Source organism: Sciurus carolinensis, chromosome 3, assembly GCF_902686445.1.
Source record: "Sciurus carolinensis chromosome 3, mSciCar1.2, whole genome shotgun sequence".
Taxonomy (NCBI): Eukaryota; Metazoa; Chordata; class Mammalia; order Rodentia; family Sciuridae; genus Sciurus; species Sciurus carolinensis.
In genome coordinates this window covers 93,265,145-93,289,570 of record NC_062215.1, presented here as the reverse complement: position 1 = coordinate 93,289,570, position 24,426 = coordinate 93,265,145, and the positions used below count along the sequence as shown (strand labels likewise).

Sequence of the window (24,426 nt, the reverse complement as noted above, 5' to 3'; positions counted from 1 at the left end):
TCTCACCAATGAGTAAAAATGTAGACTAAATGACCTAATAGTTGCATAATTCACATGACAAAACTAAACCATATACCAGTCCATTAAAAAGTTGTAAAAATTTGAAAATACTTTACATCATGCAGAATACATTCTCTGATCACAATGGAAAGTATTTTAAAACAATAACAGCAATATTTCTGTGATTATTCCAATATTTTACTATTAAATAATTATTTTAAATAGTCTATGGATGAAGAAGAAATCAAAAGGAAAATCAGAAAATATTTTAATGAGAAAAAGTAATTTGGTGAACATTGATAAAGTTATGGAGAAATTTTGAACCTCAAAATATTTTTTTATATAAGGGGAAAAACAATATCTAGCATTAAGAATCTAAATTCTCCCATCAGGTACTAGGAAAAATAATAGCAAAGGAAAGCCAGAAGGAAAGGAATGAAATAATCAACATAAAAGCAGAAATCAACAAAAAGAGTCAACAGAGAATATAATAAATCTAATATTGGTCATTTGAAAAGATCGATAAAATTGATAAACTCCTAACTAAACCAGTGAAGAAAAGAATAGAGGGAAACAGATTTTCAGCATCAGAAATGAAAGGGAAGTTATCAGTAGAGATATGAATCTTTGCTATCCAACATGGTTTGCTCTGATTATTGCTATTTAATTTAAAGTAAAATAAAATAAGGTATTTAGTTTCTCAGTCTCACTAGCCTTATATCAAGTCCTCAGTGGCATAGAGAGCCATATTGGGCAGTGCAGATTTGGAACATTTCCATTTTGATAAAAATTTTTATTGCATAACCTTGTCTATTAAAAGAAAACAAAAGAGAAATATAAATGAATAGAAGGAAGACCAGTAGACTAGAGGAAAGAGAACAGGGGGAGGGAGGAACAGGTGGGGAATACTAGGGACTAAATTGGAGCAAATTAACTTCCATGTTTGTACAATTATGTCAAAGGGAACCCCATCATTTGATTTTTGACAGAATTATCAAAGAAATCCAGTGTGAGAATAAGAACTTTCCAACAAATGTTGCTGGAGTATCTACATAAGCTATATGGAAAATAATAAATGAAACTCTACATTTATTTTCCACGATATAATCATGAAGCTAAAAAAAAGCTAAAATCATGAAGCTTATTAAGGAAGACTTTCAATTATGTTTGTGCTTGGGAATGTTAACAAGATTTGGGAGCAAAATATAGAGCTATTTTTCTTCTCTCACTCTTTCTGGCACTTACAAAAATTTCTTATTTTACATAAGAACTATTCAGTAACTATGTAACCAACTCTCATATTTTTGTGTCCTTCCAGTGTTTCGTTCACACTATACAAACCTTTCTAAATAATTGCTTTATTCAGGACATGATAAACATTTTCAATGGTGTCACTTTCACTAGAGATTAAATCTCTTTATTATTTTCCAGTAAAACCTCATGCCTATTACAGATTACTGCTTCATTCATTCACTTATTTCTTTATTCATTTCATTATCAAGTTTCCAACCCTTGATTAATCCGTCTGTGAACTGCTTTCTAATTTTCTGTTGTACTTTTGGGGGGAGTCATATAAGTGTGGAAATTGAGATCACTGTGTATTTTTATTTTCAAACTTCAAAGCTGCCCAGAAATACTTCAATGTTCCCTGATTGAGCTCCATTTGTGCCTTTCACAAGGACTATTTCTAACATTTTCATTCTTTGTAACCCCCTGCTCGTGCCACCTTCTCCTTTGTTCTCATCACATGGTTTCATCTCCTCTTTCTAACACAGTATAGGAGCTGAACAATGAAAGCCCCATCTTTTAGTATCATCTAAAACAATAAGGGTACCTACAGTCATGCTACGCATATATTATTCCCTTTCTTTCTTCATGAGATAAGGCACTATTCCTTCTTTTAAAAGTGACTCTCTTTATCTTTGTTCTGCCATCCTCAGGGAATTTGCTCTGTTTCATTCTCATTTCTCCTAATTGGCTAATCCTTGTCACTCTCTTAATTCTTGGGGCTTTGTTAATAATCTTGTGATAATTTCTACACTCTTAAACTTAGAAGCTATGTTTTGTTGTTCCCTTCTAATATATATTTTTTATCAGCTAAGATTCTTAGTTTTCTAATTATGCCTTGCCCTTTCTCAGTTCTGAATATTTTCATATGCTATTCTTTTTTTTAGATCTTTCTTTATCCTACATGTCCTGGTACTTTTCTGCATACTGCCCAAGTCTCGATTTACGTTTTAGTCGACTCTTTTGCTGCTGTGACTAATGGACCCAAACAGCACAATTGTAGAGGAGAAAAGGTTTATTTGGGGACTCATGGTTTCAAAGTCTTAGTCTTAGTCATTAGAAGGCGGACTCCATTCCTTGGGATTCCAGGTAAGTCTGAACATCATGGCAGGAGAGGGTGGCAGAGGAAAGCAGCTCATACCATGGTGATAAGGGAGCAGAGAAAGAGAAAGAGACTCCACTCTCCAGATACAAAATATATACCCCAAAGCCACACCCCAATTCCACTCTCCTCCAGTCACACCCTACCACTTCAGTTAACATTCAGTTAATCCTTATGAGGGGATTAAATCACTGATTATGTTAGTACTCTTACAACCCAATTGTTTTTCCTCTGATCGTTCTCGCATTTTCTCACACGTGAGTTTTTGGGGGACACCTCACATCCAAACTATAACAATTGGGATGACATTTTCTTCTGGAAATATTCCAAAACATCCCTCAGAGTTTTTTTTTTCCCCACTGAACCCTGAATTTTTCCTGTCATAACACTTCCATTTGGTATTGTAATTCTCACTTGTACTTATCATCAGGTCTGCAAATGCTATTAGTACAGTTACCTTATGGATAAAGTAGATTAATTAAACACTGGATAAAGAATCCAGATACTATGCTATATATCTGAATGAGATCAAAGACACTCTCTTCTCTTAATGATTTTTCAGCCTAGTAGAGGACAAAGAAAATGTAAACTAACAATGAAAATATTAATATATAAATATAGGCAATCCTCAACATATAATGGCTTAACTTAATATTTTTTTCCATTTTACAATGGTGTAAAAGCAGTACACATTTAGTAGAAACCATACTTTGACAGTTTGATTTTTATCTTTTCTCAGACTGGTGAAAAGTGGTAAGATGCTCTTTCATGAGTAGCTTCCAGGTGGTCACAGGATCACAAGGGTAAACGAGATACTTCAGGCTGTACCTTGTTGCCAAGCTGTCATTTTCTCATTTCTGTAGGTTAGTAGTATTAAATTTCTTTCAATGTATGATTTTTTAAAATTTGCGATGGATTTATTGGGATACCCCCATAATAAGTTAAGTTACATCTGTGCCATACCATGGTACTTGGACCCCTTTACCTTTCAAATTTATCAACAATTTATAGTCTAAACCTCCACACACATCAGACATTTCTACAGATTACAGATTGGACATATCTTATGCTTTTTCTTTCCAATTTTGCTCATGCTGTTGAATCTTTGCAGAAATAATGGACACTCCGATAATCATAAGTAACATTTAGAAATTAACATTAAGCAAATTTGCTCAACCTGCTCTGAACAATGATATTTTCCTTCCTCTGAACTTAAGTAGCAATTCAGTATTAGAACCATCCAGGGATTAGAAATCACACACTGATATTCATATAAAGACTTGGCTAACTCTTTGTATATGTAACTATATCACCTTTCAAATTGACAGTTCCTAAAAGATGGGGATATTATATAATTATGTTGCATATGTGTGTGTGTGTGTGTGTGTGTGTGTGTGTGAGCATGTGTGTGACCCTTCAAAGGCCCATTATGTAGTAGAAAGTATCTTGCTCATGAGAATTTCATTATAATTTCTTTAAAAAATATTATGAGCTACACTATCAGTCCTACCTCTGCCCATTATTTTGAATCCCTCAGATTCATTATCTGTTTTTGAGTTTGCTCAGTAAAATATACATCCAATTTATCCTGAACAATTGTAGAACAGTGTTTTATTAAATTCTTGATTAGCTTATCTATGCCCCAGGAAGTGCATTAAGTACTTATACACAATGTGTTCTTCAACATTTCCAGTAATATCATGAAGTGGGCATAACTGATACTAACTGCATTACCTTTGAAAAAATACACAAGGTCCAAAATAGCTTCCATTGACTTTGTCAAGGTCATCAAACTAATAAGTAGAAGACTGTTAGTCTCTTCAACTCTATCACAATAACCTCCACTCTGTTTTAATTATGGATAATACACAATGCTCTCATATCCTTGGACATCTTGATAATGAAATATAATTTTAAAACACCATAGACTAAAAAAATTGTACAGATATAATATACCTTTAAAAATTGAATCCTGAAAACTTAACAAAATATACTTTTTAGAAAAGTAGCTTCTATTTACCAGGGTTAAAATTATATTACTTTTCTTCTCCCAAGATATTTGTAAGGTGAATCTTCTTGTGACCAAATTACAGATAAGGAATCTGAGACTTAAAAACACCAGACAACCTCTTCAGGGGCATCTCACATGAATAGTAAGGAGCAGACTTTGGATGTGAATCAATCTATTATCAAGTATATTTTAACTACTGCACTACACTGCCTTTTTTCTCATTATTTTTCTGAATTTCAGATTATTTAATATATCTTTATCATTATGTGATTGTGTAAAGTCTGAATATGTTCAGAGTATTATTATGTACATTGACTGGATTAAAGATAACTCATTTAACAATGTACATATCCTCTTTCTACTATTTAAAAACCTCCTTCAGAAACTATGATTTAATAAAATATAGAGAATTTTTATAACTAAAATATTATTAACACTTAATTCATTAAGTTTAAATGTTCAAATTTGTGACTTTCTGTTATATGAGTATTATTTTAGAATTAGGGATTGAGGATATTTACATTGGTCTCATTTAATACTTTTACCGTGATTCCGTTGCAACTTTTACCCAGAATTTTCATATTCTTTTCTACAAAATCTGTATTCTATAATTGAGACAGAATTATGGACTCAGGTGGGATATCTAAGATCATTACATTTTTGTCACATTCTTTCTCATGTAATAGGTAAGGCTAATAAAAACACTACTAATATAAGATAAAAACCAGCTGCATTATTTCAACCAAGGGATTGAATTCTATCAATCAAGGTACCCTTTGCTGTCAGAAAAGAAAACAAGAAAGTTCTGTATGAATGAAAATAAGGCTTAGGGTAAATTAAAGTAAAAAGCTTAATCTATAAAAGGAATATACTTCTAAAATTGCGGAATATGAACTAGGAAAAGCAAACAGTATTTGATAAGACCTGTCTAGACATTGGTATCTTGAGCATGAATATTGAATATAAACATGAAATGAATAACATTATGATAAGATCAGGTAAATTCATGAAAATATAAATCAATAAGAGAACAAAAATTCTGTGACACTGTCATTTTAAGGATTGAATAGAAATATGGGCAGGACCTGTATTTGACAAACTTTAATCAGCTGATCACTTTATCATGTCTGCTACAAAAATCAATTTTCTTTTCAGTCTAGGTTTATTGCATATTTTAGAAACTCCTTACATCTCTTTATTTTTCTTAATAAAATCCATATTTTATTCTTATAAAGTGCAACATGAATGTTATCAAAATTTAGGAAATATGGGAACATTCAAAAATAAAATTGACTAGCTAGAAGTTGTTCTTATTGTAAAATAGTGTTAAAATTTTTATTTCTGTGTCTTTAAACAAGTCAGTATTAATCATTCTATCCTCAATAAAACTATAATATAAACTTCATGTTGATTGTTTTGATACTTTTTGTTTGCTTTTTAAATTCTTAACGTAGCCTATTATAGGCGTTAGATCACTATTCAGAAAGAAATATTACATAAAAAGACAAACTCAAAACTATCAAGTATGAGAGCCTACTAATTTTCTTCCCATGCAGGGTGTCTTATGTATTTATGTGAAATCAAATAACCAACCACATGGAAGGTGTAATGTTTGCACTCATTTCATATGCTCCTACCTCCTGGGGCTATTCGGTGACTTTGAGGAAAGGTAATGTACTTTAGGGCCCACACATGTGTGTTCCTTGGAACCCATTAATAATTTGAAAAAGTCACATGAGGTATTAAGAAGTGGCCCAGATTCCCAAAGTCTCCTTTTAAAAGTCTGAAACTACCTGCAATCTTCACTTAAAAGATTTCACACTTGCTTACTGGGGTTTTTACTGTGTAAAAGCACACATCAACAGCAGTGGCAGAGAAAAGGGACTCTGGTCTGTAAGCTTATTACCACAGCAGAGAAGTGAATTATTTATAAAAGATAGTTTTCTATTGGTTTACTATCCAGGTTACCATAAGTTTTTATCTTCATGATTTTTTTTTTTTTTTTTTTTTTTTTTTTTTTTTTTTTTTTTTTTTTTTTTTTTTTTTTAAGAATCTATTCTATTGTCCCTACCACTGAAAAATCTGTGCTATTCAAAGTGTGGTACAACAGCATCAGCCTCAGCTGGAAACTTGTTAGGAATGCAGAATCTCAGGCAGCATCCCAGTCTTTCTGAATCAATGCCTACATTTTAACAAATTCCCTAGGTGATTTGCTTTATACCGTTTTAAGTCCCAATAGATAAGTTCTCAATTCATTCTGCTTTCTGGAGCACACATCAGTGATGGCTCTCACTGGATGCCTTTACTAACTTCTTCTACTAAGTTCCTCTTATCTATGGCTATTACAGTTGCAGTTTTAATTTATTGTATCATTAGATTGTCTCCTCAGTAGACTACCATAACAAGGATGAAATGGAGTTTTCTTTTGCTCATCATAGTAAATCTTGCAATGTATTGAATATACTGTATAATCAATCAGTATTAATAGGTATTTAATGAATGCAAGAATAAATGAAGCTTACTTGACAGCTAACAAAAAATGTCTTTTTACTACCGCGTAAGGTTGGTTCTAACTTTAAAACAAAAATAACTTCCAGGTTAATTACCATCATTTGTGCTTTCACAAACACCAAACATTTACCAAGTTACTAAAATAAGAGAAACGTTACACTGGAAGTTTAAGCTATACATAAATATAGTATGGTCTAGATGACGCAGAGACTCACAATATGGTAGAGGTGTCAGCATTTTCATGAGACAACAAATGATAATTCATAGCTCATGTGTGTTAGAAAAGGTAAAGGAGTGAATGACATCCTCTTTAAAAGGACAGTTTTTTTTCCCCAGGCTTCAAAATAAGAAATGAATAAGATAGAAATGCACTTTTCATTCAGTGCTGCTTCTGACATGTTTCATGTATTAGTTAAGATACTACAGGCAACAGATAGGTCCAGCATTTGTCCTTGCAATGCTTTCATTCAATTGTTTTCTAATTTGTGACAACTCCAAACAAATCACATTTTATTATGCCATTGACAAATTGAATTGTTATAGAAGGAAATTAACTCTTTGAATAATCACTTCCTTATGACCAATCTTTGGATACTTTCCAAAGTACCAAGCATACATTGGCTAAAGAGGATTTACTTTAAGACTTGGAATAATTTCATGAACTGCATTTGGATTTCTCATATGCATACTCTGACATGCACTGATTTTTCCTAATATATAAGATACTGCATTATAAAATTATGTGCATGAAAAATTCATTTAATTTTTTTCCATCTTTTTAAAAACCTGGTTCTTATTACCACATTTTTACAAGATTCCTGTCTTCAAAAAAAGTGTTAATTTTAAATGTCCCATTTATTTACAGAATGACAGAAATTATGAAATATTTATAAGAATTAATCCTGAACAAATTAATTAGAACACTTAAATCATACCTCTGTGAGCTAACTTAAAGAACTTTTGCATAGGTATATATGTATATCCCGCCCCTGAAATAAAACTAAACCAAGTGTTTTCTTCCAGTGCCACACTCAGTCTATGAGAGATCCCACGTACCTTAGAAATTAAGAACAATTAACCGAACTCAGTACTGATCAAAGTATTGGCCAGAGATACATGGAAAGAAGTAAAATTAGGAAATTACATAGACTTATTTTTTACTGTACGAAGATGAATAGAAGACCAGTTCAGGCAAGTGTTTGATCTGCTGGTCCTTAAAAATTGAATTTATAAAGCTATGAAGTCTCCTTTTTCTTAGTATTCAGATGTTGTCAGATTGCTATCTGAAGAACTAATCTTCAAGGTTCCTTTGCCTCTTCTAAACAATTTAATACCTAAATGAGATAAAAATAAAAAATGGAGGAGATCACTCTCATTTTTTAGGCATAAAGTTATACTAACCTTCCTTTCTGGGTTAAGATTGTAGACTTAGGTAACCCAAACCCTGTTTGCTTACCCAGAAAAATGGCAAAATATTGAATTGATGTATTGATTCATTAATTTTAAAATTAAAGGCCAAAGAGATCACTCCATTAAAGTAACACCATATAAATGGAATCCAAAGACTTATTCTGCAGCTGACACTTGTATACCAAGATGCCTGTCTTTACTAGGACTGAGGCAAGGAAGCCAGAACACTGTTGAACTCTACCTATCACACAACAGAGCCTTTGGGTTCTTTCTTTTTCCTTTAATATAGAAATAAAAAGGATGATCCTTATTAGTTGGTGAGAGTTATATTAGATTAAGAAAGTAATGATCATGAATATAATTTGCAGAATGTCAGCATGGTCCCCAAACTCATCATAACGACAATGCTCCAAATAAGGTAAAATCAGCCTACCAAAAATTGTGGCATGAATTGAGAGATGTAGGAAACAGTATCTCTTTTTTGTTGTTTTGTTTTGTTTATGTACACATGTGTATACACACACACATGAACTACACAAATGTGATTAATGTGATTTACTTTGATATTTCCACATGTGTGAATCACAAATTGCTCCTGTCTATCTATCCTTCTAACCACTCTCCAAACCCTAGCACCTTTCCCAGTTACTGGTAATTCCTCTTCTTCTTTTAGGTTGAATTTTTTTTCTTCTTTTTCTTTTATTTACTTTTTTAGGTTTCACATATGAAAGAGAACACATGCTATGTGTCTTTCTCTGTCTGACTTATGATGTCCTCAAATTCATCTTTTTGCTACAAATGACAGAATTTCATTCTTCTTTATGACTGAATGATACTTCATTGCTTATAATATAACATATTTTCTTTATCCATTCATCTGCTGACAGGCACCTAAGTCTGATTCCAAATCTTAGCTATTGTGAATAGTGTCGCAGTGAAAATGAGCACACAGCTATTTCTTTATATGGTGACTTCATTTCCTGTGGATACATAACCAAGAGTGGAATAGTTATATCACGTGATAGTTCTTTTTTTAGTTTTTTAAGAACCTGCATACTGTTTTCCATAGTGGCTTTACTAATTTATATTCCTAATAACTGTTTGTAAGCCTTATTTTTTCTCCACATCCTTGCCAATATTTGTCATTTTTTTGTTTTTGATAATGTCTGTTCTAACTGGTGTGAGATGGCATCTCACTGTAGTTTTATTTACATTTCCCTGATGGTTAATGATACTGAGAATTTTTTCATTTATTTATTGGCTATTTGTAGTTCAAGATAACTTCTCCAGATGAAGCATGTCTATTCCTTTCATTTCTAGAGGCTCCCCTTGCCTCTTTCAGAACTCTTGAGCCACAGTTGGTCCTTTAGGAAGACTTCACTATATTTCTATCTTGGTACATATAATGAGCCTAAGAAATGAAAATTATGGATAATTCAGATTTTGTAAGTATGACTCATGCTCAGAAATCAAAATAACATTCTTTACTGTAGTACTTTCATTTTTAAAATAATGGGTTTTTATTATTATCAAGAAGTGTGCATTGTATTAATCTTATATGTCATTAAAATGCCCCATAAGGCTACTATTTTTCCTTCTCAATGTTTGAGCGTTTATGCAGTTTGCCTTTCAATATGCAAATTAATGTAATCTGCCCTAGTGGGTAGCAATTGTGGTTAATTACTAATCTCTTCCTTAATTATCTTTCTGTCTGCACCACTCCTCAGTAGTCAATGAATTGTGTGATCTCTTTGGGTGGAAACTTTTACCCCTTCTTTTCCCCCCTGGTTGTCACAGGCCTTCCCAATCAGACCTATGTATCTTGATTAAAAAACAAAACTCAACAAAACTAACAAAAAATAAAGCAAAACAACCATAATGATATGCCTACCTTAATATATTATTTCCTAATTATATAACTAATTATGTTTCATTCCCAAAGTTAAAGATTTTACTGTGGCTTTACTGTATAATTAATCACAGCCTGGAGCTCTATTACTAAGTGTTGTCTCAACAGTATTCACAATCACACTGAAGGCAAAGAAAAGATGAAGCTATTAAAATACCTATGAAAGACAGTGAGTAGAAGTTACTAAGGGGGTTGTTGTCAAAAATTATAAGACCTATCAAAATAAAGACTTTTGATTTATGAAATTTCTCACAAAAAAAAAACAAAATTATAAACATGTTTATAAAGACATTCTAGAGATGGCATCTGCTTCATACTTTTAATCATTTTGAAATTAAAATAATATGGCTTAAAAGACAAATAGTTCTATAAAACTTAATAACCACTTGCCTCATTCTACCTCATCCATGATTCCTGCTCCCCAAGAACATTCCATTCTCAGCTTTCTTCTGTTTTCTAATCTGTGTATTTAAGAAATAAGATTCTTATTATATTTCTTGATTTTTTTTTTTTTTTTTGTACCAGAGAATGAACCCAAGGTGTTTTATCATTGAGTCACATCCCCAGCCTTTTAAATTTTTTTATTTTGAGGCAGGGTATCACTAGGTTGCTTACAGCCTCACTAAGTCACTGAGTCTGGCTTCAAACCTAGATCCTCCTGCCTCAACCTCCCAAGCTGCTGGGATTACAGGTGTGTGCCACCATGCCTGGTCTGTATTCCTTAATTTTTCAGAATTAGGTACTCCCATCTAGCTTCTCACTGAATGATTACTTTTGTTTACATAGAAATTGTCTCTTAACACACTCTATATATTCTTCCAAAATTGTCACATCACAGTTTTTGTTTAAATTAATATTAACTTTTCATCATTATATTTTGCTTATTCTTCAGAGAGAAGTCATGTATTATACTATGAAAAAATTTCTTTTCTAAACCTTCTATGCATCTTCTCTAATTTAGACAGGCTACATAAGTGGTATCTGGGGATATCCCTTCACCAATCTCCTAGGAATTTTTTTCTTTTAATGTCCTGGCTGCTTTGTCTTCTGAATCACTAGTCTTTTTCTAACTTTACTTTATTATATCTGTATTGGTGCTTCTGTATGAGCTTTTTTAGAAGTTGCTTGGGTGATAAATTTTGCTGGGCTTATGTTTTTGAAAATATCTTTATTTTGTTCTCTCAAATGACAAGTGTATTCCATGCATAAAAATAAAGGATGGGGGATGGAGAGATAGCTCACTCGGTAGAGTGCTTGCCTTGTAAGCACAAGACCCTGGGTTCGATCCCCAGCACCCCCCCAAAAAAAATAAATAAATAAAATAGAGGATGGAAGCAATTATAGATTAGGATTTAGGATATTTCTTACTATATGCTGAGTTCCACTTCTACTGCTGAATTTGTGCCATTTTTAACTCTAATCCTTTGCAGGTGGTTTTTGTTGGAATATAATTCACATTCTATACCATTCACTCACCTAAAGCATAAAATCTAGCGATTTTTAGTATATTCATAGAGTGGTGCACTATCACCACATCCAATTTACAATTTTTTTAAATACACCAAAAAATACTCCTTCATCCATTCATAGTAATGCCTGATATCACCCCAATATCCCCAGCATAGGTAACTGTCATTTTATACTGCACATCTATAGATTTTACTATTCTGGACAATTTGCATGAGTGGAGTTATGCAATCTGTAGTCTTCTGTGACTGGTTTCTTTGATGAACATAATGCTTTCAGGGTTTACCCTAGTTGTAGCTTATATTAGCTCTTCATTCCTTTTGATTGCCAAATAATATTCCTTTGCATAGATGTACTTCATTTGGTTTACCCATTCATCATTGAAGAAGGCTCAGATTGTTTCCAGATTGGGAATGTTACTAACAATACTGATATAAATCAACATTTGTAAAGTTTATGTTTGTTCTACTTTCTTTTGGGTTTATGTCTAAAAGTAGCCTTGCTGGGACATATGGTGATTTTATGCATGACTTTTTGAGAAATTGCCAAAGCAGTTTCCAATGTAGTTGATCACTTTCATTTTCACCAGTGTTTAGGATTTAGCTCATCTTCACCAACACATGTCATTATGTCTGTCATGATTATAACCATCATATTAAGTATGAAGGATAATCTCATTGTGATTTTGATTTATACTTGCCTAGTGAATACAGATATTGGCTATCCATTTCCATAATTATTGGTCATTTGAATAACTTCTTTGTAGAAATATCTATTTGGATCATTTCCTTGTTTGTATATCCTGTTATTTTTCTTTTCACTATTAGAGTTCTTTATGTATTTTGAAATACAAGTGTCTAATCATATTTGATTTACAAATGTTTTCTCTTACTCTGTAGATTGTCTTTTCACATTCTTAATTGTGTTAAAGTGGAAAAAATTTTGTTTGGTTGAGTCCAGTTCATATTTTTCCCCAATTACTTGTGCCTTTTAATGCTATATTTAAGGCTTTCTCAAACCTAAAGACACAAAGGTTTGCTCCAATATTTCTTTACAATTTTATTATTTTAACTCTTAGGCCTATGATCCAGTTTGAGTTAATTTTTTCTGTGATGTAAGGAAGATTATAACTACAATGTTTTTTTAATGTGGACTTCCAATTAGCTTAATGCTATTTATAAAAAAAAAATTTCCTTCAGCCATAGAGTTTTATTGGTACACTGAAAATAATTAATTGACCATAAACATGAGAGCTTATTTCTTACTTCTGCACTGGGTTCTGTTGTGTTGATTTCTATCTGTCCTTAATGCCTTGTGCTAGTATCACACTGTTTTGAGTATTGTAGAGTTATGGTAAGCTTTGAAATGGAGAAATGAGAGTCCTCCAAGTTTGTTCTTTTTAAGTTTTTACATTGTTTCATTCTTTTCTATTTTGTGTGCTTCATATTTCCATATGAATTTTAGAATTATCTTCTTGATTTCTGTAGAAAAAGGAACTGGAATTTTTTTTTTTTTTAGTGCCTTTATTGAATCTATAGATCAATTTGGAGAGTGCTGTTATCTTAACAATATTAAATCTTCTAATTCATGAACACAGAATACCTTTCATGTTAGATATTTTTTGAATGATATTTTCTAGTTTCCAGTGTACGTCTTGTACTTCTTTTTAAATTTATTCTTAATTATTTTATTTTTTGAGAGTACATTAAATAAAATTGTTCTTAATTTCATCTTCAGATTGTTCATTGCTAGTGTGTATCAGTACAAAGCATTTTTATATATTTTACAATTTAATATATTTTACCCTGAAATCTTGAATTCGTTTACTAGTTTTAATGCTTTTTCTAGAAGACTTTTTTAGGATTATCCTTCTTCCTTTTCAGTCTGGATGTTTTTTATTTCTTTATCTTGCCTAATTCCTTAGTAAGTTTTTTTGTATCAAAACATTGTCTTTTGCTCATATATGATGATAGCTATGGGTTTTTCATGCATGTTCTTATCAGATTGAAAAGTTCATTCCATTCATACTTGTTAAGTGTTTCTAAAGTAAGGTTACTAAACTGCAAAATTCCTTTTTTGTTTTTACTGAAGCAGTACTGCTTTTTAAATCTTTTATTATGTTGATCAAATGTATTGCATTATTTATTTTCAATTGTTAACTTTGAGATAGAACCTACTTGGTCAATGGTGTATAATCTTTTCTATGAATTTCTGAATTTAGCTTACTAGTATTTTGTTAAGATTTTTTGTATCTATGTTAATAATTTATATTGGTTTATTATTTTCTTTTCTTCTTATGTATTTACCTGGTTTTGATATCAAAATAATATTGGCCTCAGAGAAAGAATTGGAAGGTATTTCTTCCTAGTTTACTTTCTGGGGAAAACTTGTGAAGAAATGGTACTAAGTCTTTTTTAAATATTTGGTGTAATTTGCCAGTGAAGTTATGAAGATCTAACTTTTCTTTGTCAGAAATGTTTTAATATTTTTTTGCGGGATCAGGGGATATACTGGGATTGAACTCAGGGACATTTGACCACTGAGCCACATCCCAGCCCTATTTTGTATTTTATTTAGAGACAGGGTCTCATTGAGTTGCTTAATGCCTTGCTTTTTGCTGAGGCTGGCTTTGAACTCTCCATCCTCCTGCCTCAGCCTCCAGAGCCACTGGGATTACAGGCATGTACCACCTTGCCTGGATTTAATTTTTAATTTAGTCTGATTACTTATAGGCCTCTGCAGACTTTCTGTTTCTCTTTGAGTTAGTTTTAGTAGATTGTTTCTTTCTAGTAACTTTTCATCCATCTTACATAAATTACTGGCACATGGTTGTTTACCTTTATTTGTTCCCTAGTGGTTTGCTTCTTTCACTCTTAATTATAGTAATTTAATCCCTTTTTCTCTCTCTCTCTCTTTTTTTTGTTCATTCTACAGGTTTGCTAATTCAATGTTGCTGATCTTTTCAAAGAAATTCTTGATTCTTTTCTTCATTTCATGAACTCATGTTCTAGAATTTGTTACTATGTTGCTTCTCCTGGCTGTACTCAATGCTCCTGTCTCTGACTTGCATTTGTTTTTCCATTGTCTTGCTTCAAAGATTTGGTTAATGATTTGAGATCTTTTTTAATAGAGGCATTTACTTCTTTCAGGGCATTTCATAAATTTTGGTCTGTCTAGTTTTTTTTTTTTTTTTTTTTCTTTTTTTTTTCATTTATCGGACATTATATTTCTTGTGTGGTTTCTTCTCATCCTTAAGTAACTCTTTGGTAACTCTCATCCTTAAGTAACTCTTTGGTCACCTAGAAGTGTGCTGATTTCCACAAACTTGTGAATTACCACATTACTTTCTATTATTAACATCATTTTATTCATTTAATTTTTTGAAGGCAATACATAGTATGATTTCAAAAATTTCACATTGATAGAAACAATCTCTGGCTTGGAGAATGCTCTGTAGTAATGTGAGAAGAACTTGTATTATAACTCACGGGACAAACTTGTTAGAATGTTATAGTTGTCTTTTGGGTCTAGTGGTTTATAGTTCTGTTCTAGTCTTCTATTCCTTGTTGATCTGCTGTTTTTTTTGTTCTAGCTATTATTTAATGTGCTACATTGAAGTCTATAGCTCTTATTGATGACTTTATACATTTCCTTGTGATTCTTCCCATTTTCATTCAATATATTTTGGGGTCCTGTCTTTAGGTGCATATATATCTATAATTGTTACTTTTTGATTTAATGATTAATCATTGTAAAATGTCCCTCTATCTCATAATTTTGTTTTAACATCTCTATTGTCAAATTGTAGTATATTGTCATTCCTATTTTCTTATGATTTGTTTTCATAATATCTTTCCTAAGCTTTTTTTTCTACTTATTGTATCTAAACCTAAAATTTGTTGCTTAGAGAAGACAAATAATTGAATCTTACCTTTCTAGCCATTCTGTTAGTTTTGACTTTATATTGTGTAATCCTTTTACTTATTATCATATGTATAGAGAGAGAGAGTTGGATATGTTTTAAACTTTACATTTTTTTCTTTATCTCCTGTTTTTTATTCTTCTATTTTTCCATTTCTGTTTTGTTTTCCTTAAGTGAATATTAAAAGCTTTCTCTCAGCAAAGGAAGCTATCAGCAATGTGAAGAGAGAGCCTACAGAGAAAATCTTTGCCACTCATACTTCAGATAGAGCACTGATTTCCAGAATATATAAAGAACTCAAAAAACTTTACACCAAGAATACAAATAACCCAATCAACAAATGGGCTAAGGAAATGAACAGACACTTCACAGAAGAAGATGTACAAGCAATCAACAGATATATGAAAAAATGTTCAACATCTCTAGTAATAAGAGAAATGAAAATCAAAACTACCCATTAATAGTTTTTAGTGGTTACCCTCCAGCATAAAATATATCCCTCTGTTTATCATTCTCCTTCAGTTGCAGACTATACTTAGATATAAATTAGTAGTATATAACTTTATTCTCTCTTTGTTTTTGTTTTATTGTTATGTTCATTACATTACTATTATAAATCCAACAATATATTGCTATAATAATTTATATAATATTTTATTTTTTAAAGACGATAACATAGGGAGTATTTGTTAAATTGATCCCTCTGTTTTTCACAGTTATCTTGTTTACCTCCTTTGTTCCTGTGTTTGAAATACAATCTTGTGTCATTTTCTTACTCCAATACAGCTTCACTTCTTATTTTGATTTTGTGCTATCACATTTCCATATTGGTCCCAAAATGCAATTACCTACCTATTAATTTGTATAATTGCATTATGAGTGTGCCAAGAGAAAAAAAAGAGAACTATGGAGTTGTAATCATACATTTTGCAATCATACAATTATTAATAGTTTTCTCTCTAGAGAGATAGAAAGAAAAGAAAGAAAGAAAGAAAGAAAGAAAGAAAGAAAGAAAGAAAGAAAGTAAGTGCCTGCAGAAGTTCTGTTAGCATTTCTTGCAAAGCAACTTTGCCAGCAACACATTTTTTTCATTTAATATGAGAATGCATTTATTTCCTTCTCACTTTTGAACAAGTGCTTTGTTAGATATTAAAGTCTTGGTTGACATTTTTTTTTCCTTAGGACTCTGAATATATATCATCCTACTGCCTTCTGACCTACGTAGTGTCTGATGAGAAATGAGCTGAATAGTTTTTCACTTGTCACCTTTGGGATTTTCCTTTCAACATTTCGACTGTGTTGTATCTCAGTGTGTATGTGATTATAAATATTGACCACCTTTTTATTCAATAACTGACAATTGTTTATCTTTGGAGAAGTTCTATTTGTTTTCTGACAATTTTAATCATTTTATTATTATGGGTTGTTTATATATATTTTGAATATTAATCTCATCAGATGTATTTGATTTGCAAATATTTCCCCCATTCCATGTGTAGACTTTCATTTTGATCCTAGCTGATGTATAAGTTTTAACTTTGACAAGGTTCAATTTACTTATTTTTGTTGTTGTTGATGCCTGTACTATTGTCATATTCTTCCTTTATTTGTTTAAGCACGCTTGTTTAAGTCTTTTTAAGGTATTTGTTATAGCAGATTTCAAGTTAAATCTCTTAATTCCCATATCTAGACCCTCTGAAAGGCAGTTTCTGTTACACATTTTAAAATTTTCTCTTATGTATGGATCACATGTTCTTGTTTCTTAGCGTGTCTCATACTTTAAAAAAAAAAAATAATAATGTAGGTCAAACCCAGGACCTTTCATGAGCTAAGCAAACATTCTACCACTGAACTACACCTTCAGTGCTGAAAACTGAACATTTTAAATAATTTATTTTAGCAACTGTGGGTTTTTGTTCCCTGTCCCCCACGGAAAGGCTTGTTTTTGTTTGCATGTTCAAATTTTATTACTTAAACTATTTAAGTGACATCCATTTCTCCTACAGCCCGCATTTACCAATGCTTACCTTGGAGGCTGCTGCTGTGGGCATGCACACAGTCACCCTAGGGTGACAGTGGAATTAGTGGGGTTACCTTTGATCACTAGTGGGATTATCCTTCCCTGATCACTTTATTAAGCTGTGTGTCTTTTTTGTTATCACATCTATCAGATAACTTGTATTAATTTTAAACTGATTCCTCATTTAAAAAAAAAAATCCTTGGAGTAAATTGCTCCCCTGTCCTATTCAACAAAACTTTAACTACCTCTTTGTAGTGTACTCTGAACTTCGTTCTAACCTCTTAATGGTTCTTTTGGTTGTCTTTTCCCCTATTCAACTTAAGTTTTAACTTATTCCTGTGAAGGTAACACCTTTGTCTTAACTTGCTATGAAAATACCATTTTTTATGGTACCTTTTAGGTTGAACTCTCCTATGATCAATGACACATAAAGTCATTTCTCCTGGGGAGAACGCTCCAGCTCTCTGTTACTTAAGACTATCTTCCTTCCTAGGGCTATTTTTTTCTAACAATTTAAATCGTTTTATTACTGTGGAGTATCATTTCACTGGAGTTAGGAACTGAATGTCCTTTCTCCAAGTGATACCTCTGCTTTACTGGCTTCAAGTAATTTCCTATGGTGTTCTTGGCTTGTCTCCCTTGTTATGAAATTTCTACCCAATGAGTTGGGGTGAAGTCATCTGGATCTCGGTATTCTTGGTCTGTTCTCTGTTGAGAGTTTCTATGCTGCTTCATACCTCTCCACATAGGGAGATTGGTGTTTTCTTTTCAACTACTTCTCCAGTTCACATCACCACCCAAGGCTACTCTGACTTCAGCTATTCTCAAGGGTATAAAGTACTTCCAATTTCTGAGTCTTTCCAGTAGTTTGTCTTTGTATCCATTAACTTTTTGGTTCTCCTACAAGAGATTCCATGTTACACAACTTCCTGAAAGTCATTCACATCAGAGTTAATTTAAGAGTGTCTCCTGAAGTTGTGCAGTGCACAGTCTATGTGGTGGGAAATGTAATAGCCCTTATCATCTCTCTCATCATTTTTGACTTCTATCCTAGATTTTACTTCCTCAGTACTGCAAAGATATGTATGAAATTCAGTTAGCATTCACTTATTGCTTTTTCCTTCAAAATTTTTGTTAATGTCACTTATCTTCTCTAGTTTTCTTTCCTAATATTTTTATCATTGTGGGTCCACCTTTTCTTATTTTTATTACCGTTTTATTGATATTTTGGCTTTTTGCATAGATAAGAAGGTGTATTCATTTTCTGTTTAATGTAGTTACTCAGCACCTTTTGATCTAATATGTGTCAGGCATTCAGTTGATCTAGGCTTTTGCATTTGTTCATTTTCATTGTGTGGAACATAGAGATACCATCTGTAGGTTACCATTGTCTTGTATAGTTGAAGTCTAGTATGGGGATTCAAGAAAAGATGTTTTACCCTGTGTAGAAAAATATTGCTTTGATATTTGCATTCTGAATAGGCTTAGTTACAAGTACCAACAACATATTAAACATGAAGAACTAGAAATTTTGCTACTGAAATTGAACTCCCTTTGCACAAAGAGGTTACTTTACCTCTGCTGCCTCATCTACTCTAATCCAATTACTGCTACTACTTTCATCCTATAATGTTTCTCTCACATAACTACATAATACACATATAATTTACATGTTTTTATTTCTCTTCAATTATATATTCATTTGCTTTTTTTTTTTGCCTTTAGACATGAAAAACTCCCTTATAGGGTATATGCAATTTCTGCTTGGTAATGGTATTTTTCTCAGGCCCTTGTGGTAAATTTTGTGACTTCTTTTCTCACACATAGTTTCTCTTTATCCGTTGAACGGGCAAAGACATAACTTCAGTCATTTTTTATTAATAAATTTAGCATTACATACTATTTGGATTGAATATGATTTAGGTGTATCCTACTAAGATTCATATGTTGGAAGCCTGACACCCAGTGTGGCAATATGGGAGCAGATGGAACCTTTAAAAGATAAGTTCTAATGGGATCTCTTTAGGTCATCAGATATCTTTCTTTCCTCAGAAAGGAATACAGGTGTCCTGGAGTGAGTTCTCATGAGAGAAAGTTTTTATAAATGTTTGAGCATGACCCCTGAATCTCTCCCTAGCTTCCTGTTTCAAGATATGATCTTTTTCTCCCACATACACTCCTGCTATAGTGACAGCATCTGCTATAAAGTCTTCACCAGAGCTGAGCTAATACTGGTGCCATGAGTTTGAACTTCCCAAACTGTAAACTTAATAAACCTACTTTATTAATCCTGAATGTCTAGTATTATAGGTATGAGTGACCATGCACAGCTTCATTATAGTAACAAAATAGATTAATATACATCCTTAATCAAAAGTGAAGCACTGATAGCTGGGGTTGTGGCTCAGTGGTAGAGCACTTGCCTAGCATATGAGGGGCACTGAGTTTGATTCTGAGCACTGCAAATAAATAAAAAGAAAGGTCCATGGACAACTAAAGAAATATTTAAAGAAAGAAAGCAAAGCACTAATGCAACCCATGTTATAATCCCAAACACCCTGGTCTTGCCAGTTTGATTCAGTTAGTTCAACTTTTTCTCCCCTAATCCCTCTCTATACCTATTCATGTCTCATAATTCATATGATCTTTGACAAATTATGCAGCATGCTTACACTCTGTATCTTTTATAGCCCTAAAGAAATCAAGACTTTTTAGGACAAAATGTAAGGTACAATAAGGTTAAAAAACTAGTCCTTAGTTATTCATGTTGTAAGAGAGAGAGATGGATGTCTGTTCTTTGTTGTTTATTTGGCACTAAGAATTGAATTGAGGGCCTCGTACATGCTAGGCAAGAGCTCTTCCACTGAGCTACACCTCCAGCACTAGAACAAAAATGTTTTACTTCAGCTCTAGAGCACATTTAGTGATACCACTGTGCCTTGGTTTATTCTTCTGTTTTAAGAAAATATGGAAGGGCTGAGGTTGTGTCTCAGTGGTAGAGTGTTTGTCAGCGTGAAACACTGGGTTCAATCCCCAGCACCACATGAAACTAAATAAACAAAATAAAGGTATCATGTCCATCTGAAACTAAAAATATTAAAAAAAGGAAAAGAAAAGATAGAAGTAAAAGTTTCTGTGATCTTTTGTTGGTGAATACAGTAATTATCATTTCATAAACTGGAAAATCTTCTTATTCCCTTTCTTTTCTAGAAAAGTTTGTGTAGAATTGGTATTATTTTTTCCACTAAATACTTGTTAGTAGTGCTCTAAAAACCTATTGCAATCTTTTGTGGGAAGAATTTTAATTATAAATTTAATTCTTTAGTATATATGGGATTGTTCATATCATCTACTTGTTAATTTAGCATTGTCAGTTGTGTCTGTCAAGGAGCTTATATTTTTCATGTGATTTTTCCAATCTATGCGAACAGAATTGTAACATATTCTGTTTATTTGTTTATTTATGGTACAGGATACTTAACCCCCAAGCTGTATAGTTCCAGACCATACCCCCATCTCTTTTTACTTTTTATTTTGAGACAGGGTCTTGCTAAGTAGACCAGGCAGATCTCAAATTTGCAATGCTCCTACCTCAGTCTCCTGAATCTCTAGGATTACAGATATGAGTGACCATGCAAAGCTTCTTTTTAATTTTGTAGACTATATAGTGATATACTTTTACCTTCCTGATATTTGTGATCTGTTTGAATTGTAATTTGATACTTGTAATTTCCTTTTAGTTTTCTCTGTTCTGTGTAGTTTTTCAAGGTCATAGGACACAGTTCAATATATAAAACTAATCATATATCTAAATGTTAGTAATGATCTATTTTAAATTGAAATAAACAATACCTTTGGTAAAAAGTTGAAACTATGAAAATTTTGGTATAGTTTGAGATTTTATGTTTTATGAAAACTCATAAAATCAAAAAGTCCATAATAATTACATGTGTATACATATTTGTAAATTAGGAAGTTCAACAGCATTGTGATATCATTCTTACCCAATCTATAAATTTAGCATGATTCCAATTGAAATCAAAATAGGATTTTGTACAAATTGGTCCTAATATTTTTATGGAAATATAATGGACCTAGAATATTAAAAGCAATCTTGAGAAAAAACATACAACAAAGCACGAAGATTCATATTTCCAGGGCTCAGAATATATTGTCTTCAAAATAGTGTGATATATTTGAAAGGACCAACATGAAGATTAATACAACATAAGACTATGAAAGTATGTTCACAGATATTTGTTTGAGTTTTAACAAAGGTGCCAAGGTAATTAAATGGAACTAAGTTAATATTCTTAATGAATGGAACTCAAAAACTTTAAAGTTTACATACAAAATGAAAAATAATCCTTGATCCATATATTTCCATATATATAGAAATTAGATCAAAATGAACCACAAATGTAAGCTTCTAAAATTTCTATAAGAAGCATAGGCTAAATCATCCAAGACAAGGATTTCTTAGATATGAATCCCAAAAGCAGGGTTCATAAAAAAAAAAAGTTAGGATTGGAATTTTTTAAAGGTAAGAATATTTTTTAGAACTTCTGTTATCTGAGAAACACTAGTAAAAGAATGCAAAGAGAAACTAAACTGAAAGAAAGTATTCACAAATCACATATCTCATGATGCACTTGTACCCAGAATACACATATTGTATGTGTGTATGGATGTGTTTGTATTCGCAAATCTCAATAAGTAAACCAACAACATAGTTAAAAAGATGGACAATAACTTCATCATAAATATCAGATAATTGGCAAATAAACATATGAAAATATATTCACTATCCTTAGACATCAAGAAATGTAAATTAAAATGAGAATGGTGTAGTGTAGTAGAAATGGTTATATATATACCTATTAAAATGCTTACAAAATAAAGTAAAAATAAAATTAAAAGCTAATATACCAAGTGTTGGGGAGAATGCAGAATGGATGAAGGAGATTTATTTGTGGTGGAAATACAAAGAGAGACCGCAAGTTTGGAAAAAGTTTGTTAGTTTCTTTTAAAGTGAAGTATCCATTTACCATATAACTCAGCAATCTCAGATTTATTCAGATAAAATAATAATCTATATTGGCAAGAAAACTTCTCTGTAAATGTTTATGGCAAGTTTATTGATAATAACCCTGAATTGAAAACAACCTAAATGTCCATCAATGAAATGAACAAACAAACCAAGGGACATTCACATGATGGAATGATATTCTGCTATAAAAAGAAGAGAAATATTGATACTGACAATAATGTAACTTAATCTCAAATATATTATTCTAAGTAAAAGAAGTCAGACTCAAAATGCTACATACTAGATAATACCATTTATTTATCAGGTTGGAAAAGGCAAAATGCTTCAGACAGAAAACAGATCAGCAATTGTCAAATACTGGTGTCAGGGAAATGAATTGGTTGGAGAGGCACACAGTGCAATATTTTAGGATAATTGTTCTGTTCTATATCTTGATGATGATGTTGATGTATATACTTTTGACAATTATATATTATACATTTGTAAAAAACTTGTAAAATGCCAGATGCATTGACTCAGGCCTGTAATTCCAGCACCTCGGGAAGCTGAGGCAGGATTCAAGTTCAGCTTTAGCAACTTAGTGAGGATTCAAGCATTTTAGTAAGACCCTGTCTCAAAAATAAATAAGTAAATAAATAAAAAAGGACAAAGGATGTGACTCAGTTGTAAAACACTCCTGGATTCAATCTCCAGTACCAATCCAGTACCAAAAAAAAAAAAAAAAAAGAAAGAAAAAAAACCTTGAAGAGTGTATTTACTATATATGAATTATATCATCAAACCAACATGAACAAAAAAGGTCTTAAAAGTTTCCTATGGCTGGAGATGTAACTCAGTAGTGGTGTGCTTCCAGCACGTGTGAGGCCCTGGGTTCAATCCCCAGTACTACCAAAAAATAATAGTTACTGCCCAAATGTTATACTATGCTATATGAGAATACACAGAGAAGGTGAGGCCAGGACAAAGGACTCTGAAGAAATCCACGTTAACAGTCATAAGCAGCATCCTAATCTCTGCTAGCCAGCTCACACTGAATTTTACTAGGCCAAGGAAACAGGGACGAGAGGATGAATGATGTGACACAAATTATCACCACTCTAAATATGTCAAGCATTCGTCCTGCTGACAAGAGGGACTGTCTGGCATGGTAAGCAGCTGCATCAGCTTTTCAATCTCCAAGAACAAAAAGTGAGAGACATATTTATATTTTTGACATGCTACATAAGGAATGAATAATTTTTTCCTCATTACCATGATTACAGTTGGTTTAAAGGCATTTTTGTACATGCTGAATTCAAGGAGTAGTTTTATTATTAAAATTAAGAAGGAAACACCATCCCATTTTGTAAAATAGTGTCTCATGTAATTTATATTTGAAAAGGTGCCTATGCTATTATGTATTTCCAAAGAGTTTCTAACCGTTCTAACTTCCCCTCAGGGAGAAACATATAACCTGAAGCACATAAATAAAATAGTTCAACTGTGTTCTTACTGTCTTACTGTTCTTTTTCTGCTAACTCCAGTGCATGGTCACTGGGATTTGGTCAATATTGTCGTGGAGGTAGAAGCATAACACTATTGCCAACAACATATTGGGTCCTATTGCTGCACATAACAAAATACCCAGTGGTGGTTGCCAATTGAGAGCTATTTAAATAAACAAGACTAATGAGGAAAGAAACCTTCTAAAAATAATAACCTGAAATTGTTGGAATATGATTTCCAACTTCGAATCA

The 24,426-nt window shown here is 32.2% G+C and overlaps 1 protein-coding gene across 1 annotated transcript in view; it reads left to right on the top strand.

The window, feature by feature from the left end:
* Lrp1b (LDL receptor related protein 1B) overlaps positions 1-24,426 on the top strand; it is a 1,852,169-nt gene that overhangs the window by 799,335 nt on the left and 1,028,408 nt on the right.